Raw genomic sequence first — 8,420 nt, 5'->3', positions numbered from 1 at the left:
TAAATAGAGTCTACCTGGCGAATGTACAAAGGCAGGGAGTTCCATAACTTTGGTGCTGTACAGCTAAAAGCCCTGCCACCAAATGACTTCATCTTAAAGTTTGGGACAGATAACACTTCAGCAGAAGATGATCTCAGTGAACGCAAAGGGGTGTACAAATGAAGAAGATCATTTCTTAAGCTTGCATTAAACACACCTTATTTTAGGGATTTTACAAATATGCCATTCCAAAAACATTAAAAAAAAAACATTTACTTTAGAAAGTTGGAAGCAGAAGTGCTGAAACACAAACTCGCTTCTGGGTTTTTGTCTACAGAGACATCATAGTTCCACCACTCTATAGGGGTTGGTTTGGTTATGTATTGGCTTTGTAGGCTCATTTTATATCTGCATTCACTGCCTTTCCGACCCAATCTTGTGCCTTTCCTTTTTATGTTTACAGGAATTATGTGAAGAGTCATCAATGGCAATGATCGAATGTGGTTCTTAACACTTTCACATCAGGTAAGGAGAAAGTAAGAGAATTAAATTTTCCTTTTTTATAAAAGCCAGGTTTCCATCTGAAGCTGCAAATGTAACTTATGTGGAAAATTGAAATATATTCTAAAATTTGTGAATAATAATCATTTGCATCAAACTAGTTAAAGACAATAAAATAGTCACTTTGCAAAACTTTTGCCTCAATCTTGGGTTTCTCTTTTTCCCTTTTTCAGGAATTGCATGAATAGTCATTGGTGACTGAGATCGAATGCAGTGCGAAACCTTATCAGGGAAAGAGACAGTAAGTGAATTTAATTTCCTTCTTGACGCTGACCATGTTAGAATAGGAGGTAGGGATGTTCCAATACCCTTTTTCCCTTCCCGATACTGATTCTCATACCTGAGCTCAGGGAATCAACCAAATGCAAGTACTAAACCGATACCTGAGTGGGTATCTGTAGAAACAGTTGTGTATAATTTTAGCCTTGTTTAAATTGACAGATTAAATTTATGGTGTGCTTCAGACTTATCCATTAATAAAATATTACAAATGCATACAGCAAACTAGAGTAAAGTTTTACAAAATAACTGTATAAAAACTGTGCAAAAAAGATATAAAAAATGAATATGAATACTATAGAAAAATAACATCTTTGTATCTTAAAATTCAGAAACTTTTTTAAAAATAAAAAGGCACTTCACCTTTTACATTTTTTTTTAAAGTGCAACAGTACCTTATAGTCAGTCTAAATATACCCTAATGGTTTCACACATCTCAGTATTTTAAAGTGCAACCCTTTAGTAAAATATGCATAGAACATTATAAAGTCTTCACACACAGTGTTTCCAACAGCATAGAAAAAAATAATAAACTAAATAAAAAGGCCCTGCCCTAAATATTTTCTTTTCAGTTAAATTACAAATTGAGATTACAAAACGAAAACACTGACTGAATCCTTTTTAAGAACCAGCATGCTGTTTATTTCCAATCATGTTTCTTTTGGTTTTTGTGTCATTCAATTAAAAATAGCAGGCTACCTCAAATCGTTTGCTCTACAGAAGATAGGCATTTAATTAATGCTCCTCTCTAATTCTTATATCACAACGTCTGTCAACATTTTTAATAGAAGTCTTTATTTTAAAGATTATGTCTTGAGCATCTGATTTTACCTCCAGTGCTTGTGTGATTTTTAGTTGCACTGTCCTCAGTAGCACAGAAATATCAGTATAGCAATATAGCCTTTGCTGAAAGGCTGGTTATATCTTACCAGCAATGAGGTATAATAATGTTATTAGAGATTTTAAAGGAAATTTATTAAGAAGGAAATATAGCCTAAACTTCACAACAACAGATTCTATCGGTGTCATAACGTATAGAATGCCCTTAAACAGTGTAGCCCATAGTCTAGTTGATGGCAAAGAATTAAGTTTTTTTTTTTTATTAAGATTGTTTCATATGTCAAATGAAGCTCTGTTCTTTACAGAAGCTTTAAACAGATGTGCGCTGTGGCCATGGTGATGAGAGACAATAAGGCACATCTTGACTTATATTTAAAGTATAGGCTAGGCTACTATAGCAAATAATAATTTTGTTGTTTTAACATGTAGCCAAGGATTGCATTACTTTGCATACATTTTAATAGTTTATAAAGCTATAAAATGAAAGTCTCAGTTTGGTGTGGAGTTATCATAAGCATAAATCAGCATTTGTTTGATTTGTAGATTAGGCTAGGCAGGCTATTTTAGAAATCGATCTTTTATAAAGACTATTAATAACTGTAATTCTCCAAATGAAAAAAAAGTTGAGTTATTTGTTGATTGTATTTATGATGGTGCCGTGTGGAGCGCACTCAGAGCAAGTGAAAACCCCAATGCTTCGACTTGTTTTCAGAGCAGAGCAATTTTCAGAAAGTGTTTTGCATTATGAGCTTCTTTCTCCACTTGTGCAAATACACAAAGGGGTTTATAATGCAGATCCAGGACAGAAGCAACAACCAATAGCGTTGGTTTGGCATCAACTTGTCTGTGTTAAACTGTGACAAGTCTTTTCACTCTTCATTATGCTTCTTTTATCAAAATACATCTGTAGGCACTTGTGGTTGCACATATTATAATGTCCCTGAGTTAACAAATAGCCCTATGTGTTGCAAAATAAAATAATAATACATTTTAATTGTTTAACTGATACCATAAATTGGTTAAAAATGCATCCTTTCAGTTAATGGTTAAACGATTAATATGAACATCTCTAGTTTCCTTTCTCACCCCCATATTTGAACACATTTGTTAAATAGAGTGATGGGACTATAATGTCACCTTTGTAGGCAAACCATGCAGTCGGCATCACACTGGTTCCCTTGACAAAAAGCCAATAGGCAAATGTAACTTATGTAGAAATTTAAAACGATGCATTAAAATGTTTCAAACAATCACTGTTTCACTCAAATGAGTCAAAGATAATAAAAATCGTCACTTTGCAGATCTTCTTGCCCCAATCTTGTTTCTCTTTCTCACTTTTACAGGAATTGCATGAAGAATCATTGGTGACTGAGATTGAATGCAGTGCGAAAACGTCCATGCCAGGGAAAGAGACAGTAAGTGAATTTAATTTCCTTCTTGATGCAAACCATGTTAAAACCTCAAATCAGAAAAGATTGGCACAGTATGGAAAATGTTAATAAAAAAAGAAAGTACTGATTACTAAATTTACTTTAATTTGTATTGCATTGCAGATAATCCAACAGACATTATTTAATGTGTTAATAAACTTGTATTCCAATTTTGCTTCTTGCAACATATTTCAAAAAAAGTTGACAGGAGTTTAGGGCTGTCATCAGGTAAAATGGTTAAATAATGATGTGATGTGAAACGGGTGATGTCAACAGGTGAGAGAGGACACGGGTACTGGACATTTTTAAGTGTTGTAAAAAAGAATTACACAATTTTTTATTAGCAATTTCCATACTGTCCCAACTGTTTCTGATTTGTGGTTGTAGAAGGAGGGTTGATTTATCATATTAGGCTGTTTTACCTGGGCTGTTTTCTCAAAAATGTTGTTGTGATGACTCTCTTTGAGTAAAATATACACCGCTCTATTAATTAATAATAATAACTAGTGTATTGGGGGATGGGCATGACATGGACATGAAATGTAAGTACAGTCTGGCCTTGTAAGAACCCCCATATTTTAACACATTTGATGAATAGAGTTTGGTCAGTTATGTGTTGGCTTTTTAGGCTCAATTTATACTTGCCAATTGCTTTCTTGTACAAAAACTCAGATAACAAATGAAATGAAATTGTAGATGTTGTCCAAGAATTTTTCATTCATTTGCTTTTCCCTAACACCTGAAATTGGCCAGGTATTATTAGTTCATTAGTTAAGTGTAGTACTTACTTGGCTTTTTGACCCAATCTTGTGATATATATATATATATATATATATATATATATATATTTTTTTTTTTTTTTTTTTTCCTTTTCACATTTACAGGAATTATGTGAAGAGTCATCAATGGCAATGATTGAATGTGGTTCGAAACACTTCCACATCAGATAAGGAGAAAGTAAGAGAATTTAATTTACTTCTTGATATGAGCAGAGTTTCTATCCAAAACTGCAAATATATCTTATTGCGAACAAAATAATTTCCTCTTTGACAATGTTCGATGTAGAAGGGTCTCAAAAATAATCTCAAAAATAACTCTCATTGAGTAAAATAGACCTCTTTCTGTTAGGGATGTCAATTTCCACAAAATCCTGTGATCCATGATCATTTAAATTATTAATTAATCATTAATCACCACTCCATAAACATAATAGATAAAGTTTTGAATGTTTTGAAATATTAAACAAATCACCCTAGCCTTTTCCATTTGGAGACTTACAGTAATTAATAGCTTAGTCCGTATAAACAGTCCATTTATAAAATACATAATTAATGAATGTGTTAATGAAGAATAAAACCAATATGCAATATGCTCTTTGCATAATGATCACTGCGAAATAAGCTAAGTGCTCATTTTATATATAAACTATAAATATATAAAAAAAAAAGAAATGAAGTAATGGAACATTATATGTAAAAAAAAAATCTAAATTTATATACAGTAGTAGGCTAGGCTAAAAAAAGGTGCCTTAAAGCTTCTGTGAAGAACAGACTATATATGATAGGTGACACAATCTCAATAAACACTTGGTGCTTGATGTCAGATAGGCTACATTTATTTAAGGGCATTCGATACGACATTGATAGGATCTGTTGATGTCAAACTTAGGTTTCCTTTATAATATTAAGATATTTCCTCTGTGATACTACTATTATCCCTCATCACCGGTAAAAAAAACTAGCCTTTATATTTCATGTATTTTAAATGTAGATTTTCCTGCCAGATTGATGCAGGCAAATAAAATTGTGGCCTTTATTTAATTAAATCTTTATTTAATTAAATCTTACTTTCACCTGAACTCGCCACGAGTAAGATGGAGAAAATAAAAACACATCAGCATAGATAAAAATTCAGATGCTTAAGACATAATCTGTAAAAGAATGACTTCTTTTAAGCTTTGTTAGTTTTAAAGTTTGTAGCAAATATAAGACAGCGGTTTGGGATAAACCAATTACAGCGGAGCATTAATTAAATCCTTATTTTTCAGAGAGTGAAACAAATCATCCACTGCACAGTTGTGCAACAGGCACGAACATAAATGTACACTTCATATATATTTTTTTGGGAAAATAATGTAGTTTTTGGTGGTCAATTATCTACAAAATAAAGAATGAATAACATTTGTGGTGAAGTGTTTCAAAAGAAGTACTGCTATTCAGACCCAAAACACAAACTTTTGTTAAATAAATAAAATATAAAATTTAAAGTGAAACATTCACAGTTTCAGGGAAGCCTATATTAAACAGCTTTCACTGTTAATGACAAATCATCCATTGCGCTGGCCAGTTTCAATAATTTAACTATAATAATTTAACATTTAATTAAGTAATTTGAAAGAGCAGGACAGGCTTTACAAGCTATTCAGAGCACTGGACGTGTTCACAGATTACCTAGGAAGAACAAACTCGGTCTGAAGGATGAGAGAACTCAGAAACTCATTGTGAGAATTCCAATTCGTGCCAGTCTGTCAGATGAAATTGCTTAAAACACCTTAATATTTTAGAGAAACTAGTTAAAGTTTGCATAACCAATAATTTATCTTATCCACCCGTGACCCACTCATAATTAAACATCATTTAGCCTACTTTTGATTTCCTGACCTGCAAATTAACGGCAGCACCCGCAGATATAACCGAGATCCACTTAAAACAGGGTTTTATGCGTCCCCCACATAACATAAACTGCACACACTTGATTATTTAATGTGTAAAGTTGTGGACGCTTGTCTCGCAGCACAAATCATAACTTATCCTTTAATGTCCATGCCTAATCTGTCATCGATAAGGTCTGTTGATTAAACTGATTACTGACAATAAATCGATCATTGAGTAACTGTTAGCATCCCTACTCTCTATTAATTTATAATAATAACTAGTGTATTGGGGGATGGGCATGACATGGTCATGGAATGTAAGGACAGTTTGGCCTTTTGAGGACCCCTATAGTTTAACACATTTGATAAGTACAGTTTGGTCTGTTATGTGTTCACTTTATTGTGTATTGGGGGATGGGCGTGACATGGACATGAATTGTGAGGACAATTTGGCCTTGTGAGGACCCCCATATTTTACACAGTTGATGAATAGAGTTTGGTTGGTTATGTGTTGGCTCATTTTACATCTGGCACTAAGATTTTTGTCATTCATGTACAAAGTGTTTTAGTATTAATTTGACATTTTAGCGTCAATAAGGTTTATCTGATGTGTGCACTTTTTAGCCTGGACATGCTTTCAATTCAATAATAACTGCAGTGACTTTTTACAAATTGATGCTTTCATATAAAAGTTGTGGTATGTCTAGCATGTGAATTGGATTTTAATAAAAACTCTCCCTCTGTACAGTGTCAGCATGAAGTACACAGTGCTGTTTTTTCCAGTTTGGATTTGTGCGATGATTGATTGTAGCGGTTCCATGTCAAGTAGAAAGTGGCCGACTTCAACTTGCAAATGTAAGTATCTATGTCACAAATAATCAGCGTAGAAATGTATGTGTCATCATTTTTTTAGTCTGTGTTCTTCAGTACAATATGGATTTCTCCTATAATTTCTAGGTTTTTTTTAATAGTGTTTTTTTTTCTTCCATCAATTCACTATTTGAAAGCCATATCCATTTTTTCACATTTGTTGTTTTAAGTAAATAAAAGATTATATTAACGAATAAATTAATGTAAAATTGATCCTAACAGTACTAGGATTAGAGAGCATAATTTAATTTCAAGGTAAATTAAATTCAGTATTATAACATGCATTCATTTTATTATGCAAGGCAAAAAACAACACATTTAGTGTTGTTGTATATTGTGCTATATAAAATAAAATATTTCACTGCACAGCAAACACTATAGATTAGATAAAACATATAAGAAATAAAATCTTGAAATATATCAGTCTGTGTGGAATGAATGTATACATTATACAAGTTCCACTGCTTGAATGGAATTAATGAAATAAATCAACTTTTTGAAGATATTCTAATTATATGACCAGCACCTGTAATTAGCTGAAGAAATACACCAGTTAGGCAGCACTAGGGAACTGTGCTCTTATTGAGTAGGATACAGAAAGCCTGCACTCTGACTGTAAAATAAGTCTTTATAGTTTTTTTTTACAATGTCAGTAAAAATATGTATTTCTGTAAATTTGTGTTTATTTGTTGCAGACACCAACTCAAGGACAGTTATTATAAAAACATGGAGCAGACTGAAGTGAATGCAGTCATAAAACATTTTAAAGGGACACCTCACCACAAAAGCACAGTGTGATCAATGCAAGAAAGCAGAAGACCATGTTCTTAAAGAAAGAAGAAAAATTAAGTGACTTTGTGAGGAACAGAGGTTTGCAGATAAATAAAATAAATGTTGGAGTGCATTTCAACAAAGAAAAGCAAAAACTGCTTTTAAACGGTTAGTTCATCCAAAAAATTAAATTAGCCCATGGTTTATTCACCCTTATGCAATCCTAGCTGTATATGACATTCTTCGTTCAGACGAACACATTAAGAGTTATTTTAAATTTTCTCTGGGCACTTAAATACTATTATGGGTGTGAAGTGTGGGCCTTGTTGGAACTGTTCCAATACATGTCATGTCTTTTGAAGCGGATCGATAGGTTTGTAACAAATATTTATTTTTTATGAATTATGAACTTCAGTTGCTACTTGCGTGTTGGCGACAGAGTCACATGAACCTAAACAAATCAAAGAACAAATTAAAGATGTCCCAAACTCAGCCAACTTGACTTTTCGCAAACAAGCATACAGACATTAGCTGTGTTTCCATCCAAAAATGCGGATGAACTTGATTAACGCGTTAAAGACGTGCAAATAAAGCAGCGTTTCCATCCAACGAGTCAAAGCAAACAAAATCGTCACTTCCTGATTAACTGGCACCAAATATCAACAGTAAAAACTGAATTTGCTGTGGTAAGAGAAGCTGCGTCAATCTTTTCTTCATCTAATAAATGACACGGAGCACGGACGCTCTTATTTCTTGAGGTCATTAATAATATAATAACACTAATACTTAAACGGTTAGGTGTTTTAGAATGACCAAAACAACAGTTCAGATGGTTTACAGTGTGCTGCTGATTTGTCCATTTACGCACATTTTCATCATCACATGATCTCCTATAACAAAATCACATGACCTTTTTTAATGCGCACACTGGAATTTGTGCGGTAAAAGTGTTTCCATCGTAGTTTATGTGCATCTTTTCTTATCGAATAAAAAGTTTATCCTACTCAGTTATGCGCATACGTTTTTTATGCGCATTT

General features: G+C 32.9%; 1 long non-coding RNA gene across 2 annotated transcripts; it reads left to right on the top strand.

The window, feature by feature from the left end:
• Positions 1-319: 319 nt before the first annotated feature.
• Positions 320-7,634, top strand: LOC130217676 (uncharacterized). 2 transcript variants are annotated; one of them, XR_008835895.1, is made up of 6 exons: positions 320-504; positions 714-781; positions 3,003-3,074; positions 3,974-4,046; positions 6,491-6,597; positions 7,308-7,634. It is a non-coding gene; the product is annotated as an uncharacterized LOC130217676 (long non-coding RNA). The 2 variants fall into 2 exon arrangements; XR_008835894.1 differs by having other exon boundaries at positions 320-515.
• The last annotated feature ends 786 nt before the right edge of the window (positions 7,635-8,420 follow it).

The sequence above is a fragment of the Danio aesculapii genome, chromosome 23 (genome assembly GCF_903798145.1).
Source record: "Danio aesculapii chromosome 23, fDanAes4.1, whole genome shotgun sequence".
Classification (NCBI taxonomy): Eukaryota; Metazoa; Chordata; class Actinopteri; order Cypriniformes; family Danionidae; genus Danio; species Danio aesculapii.
Note: the sequence above shows the minus strand (reverse complement) of the source record. Positions and strands in the feature narration are given on the sequence as shown.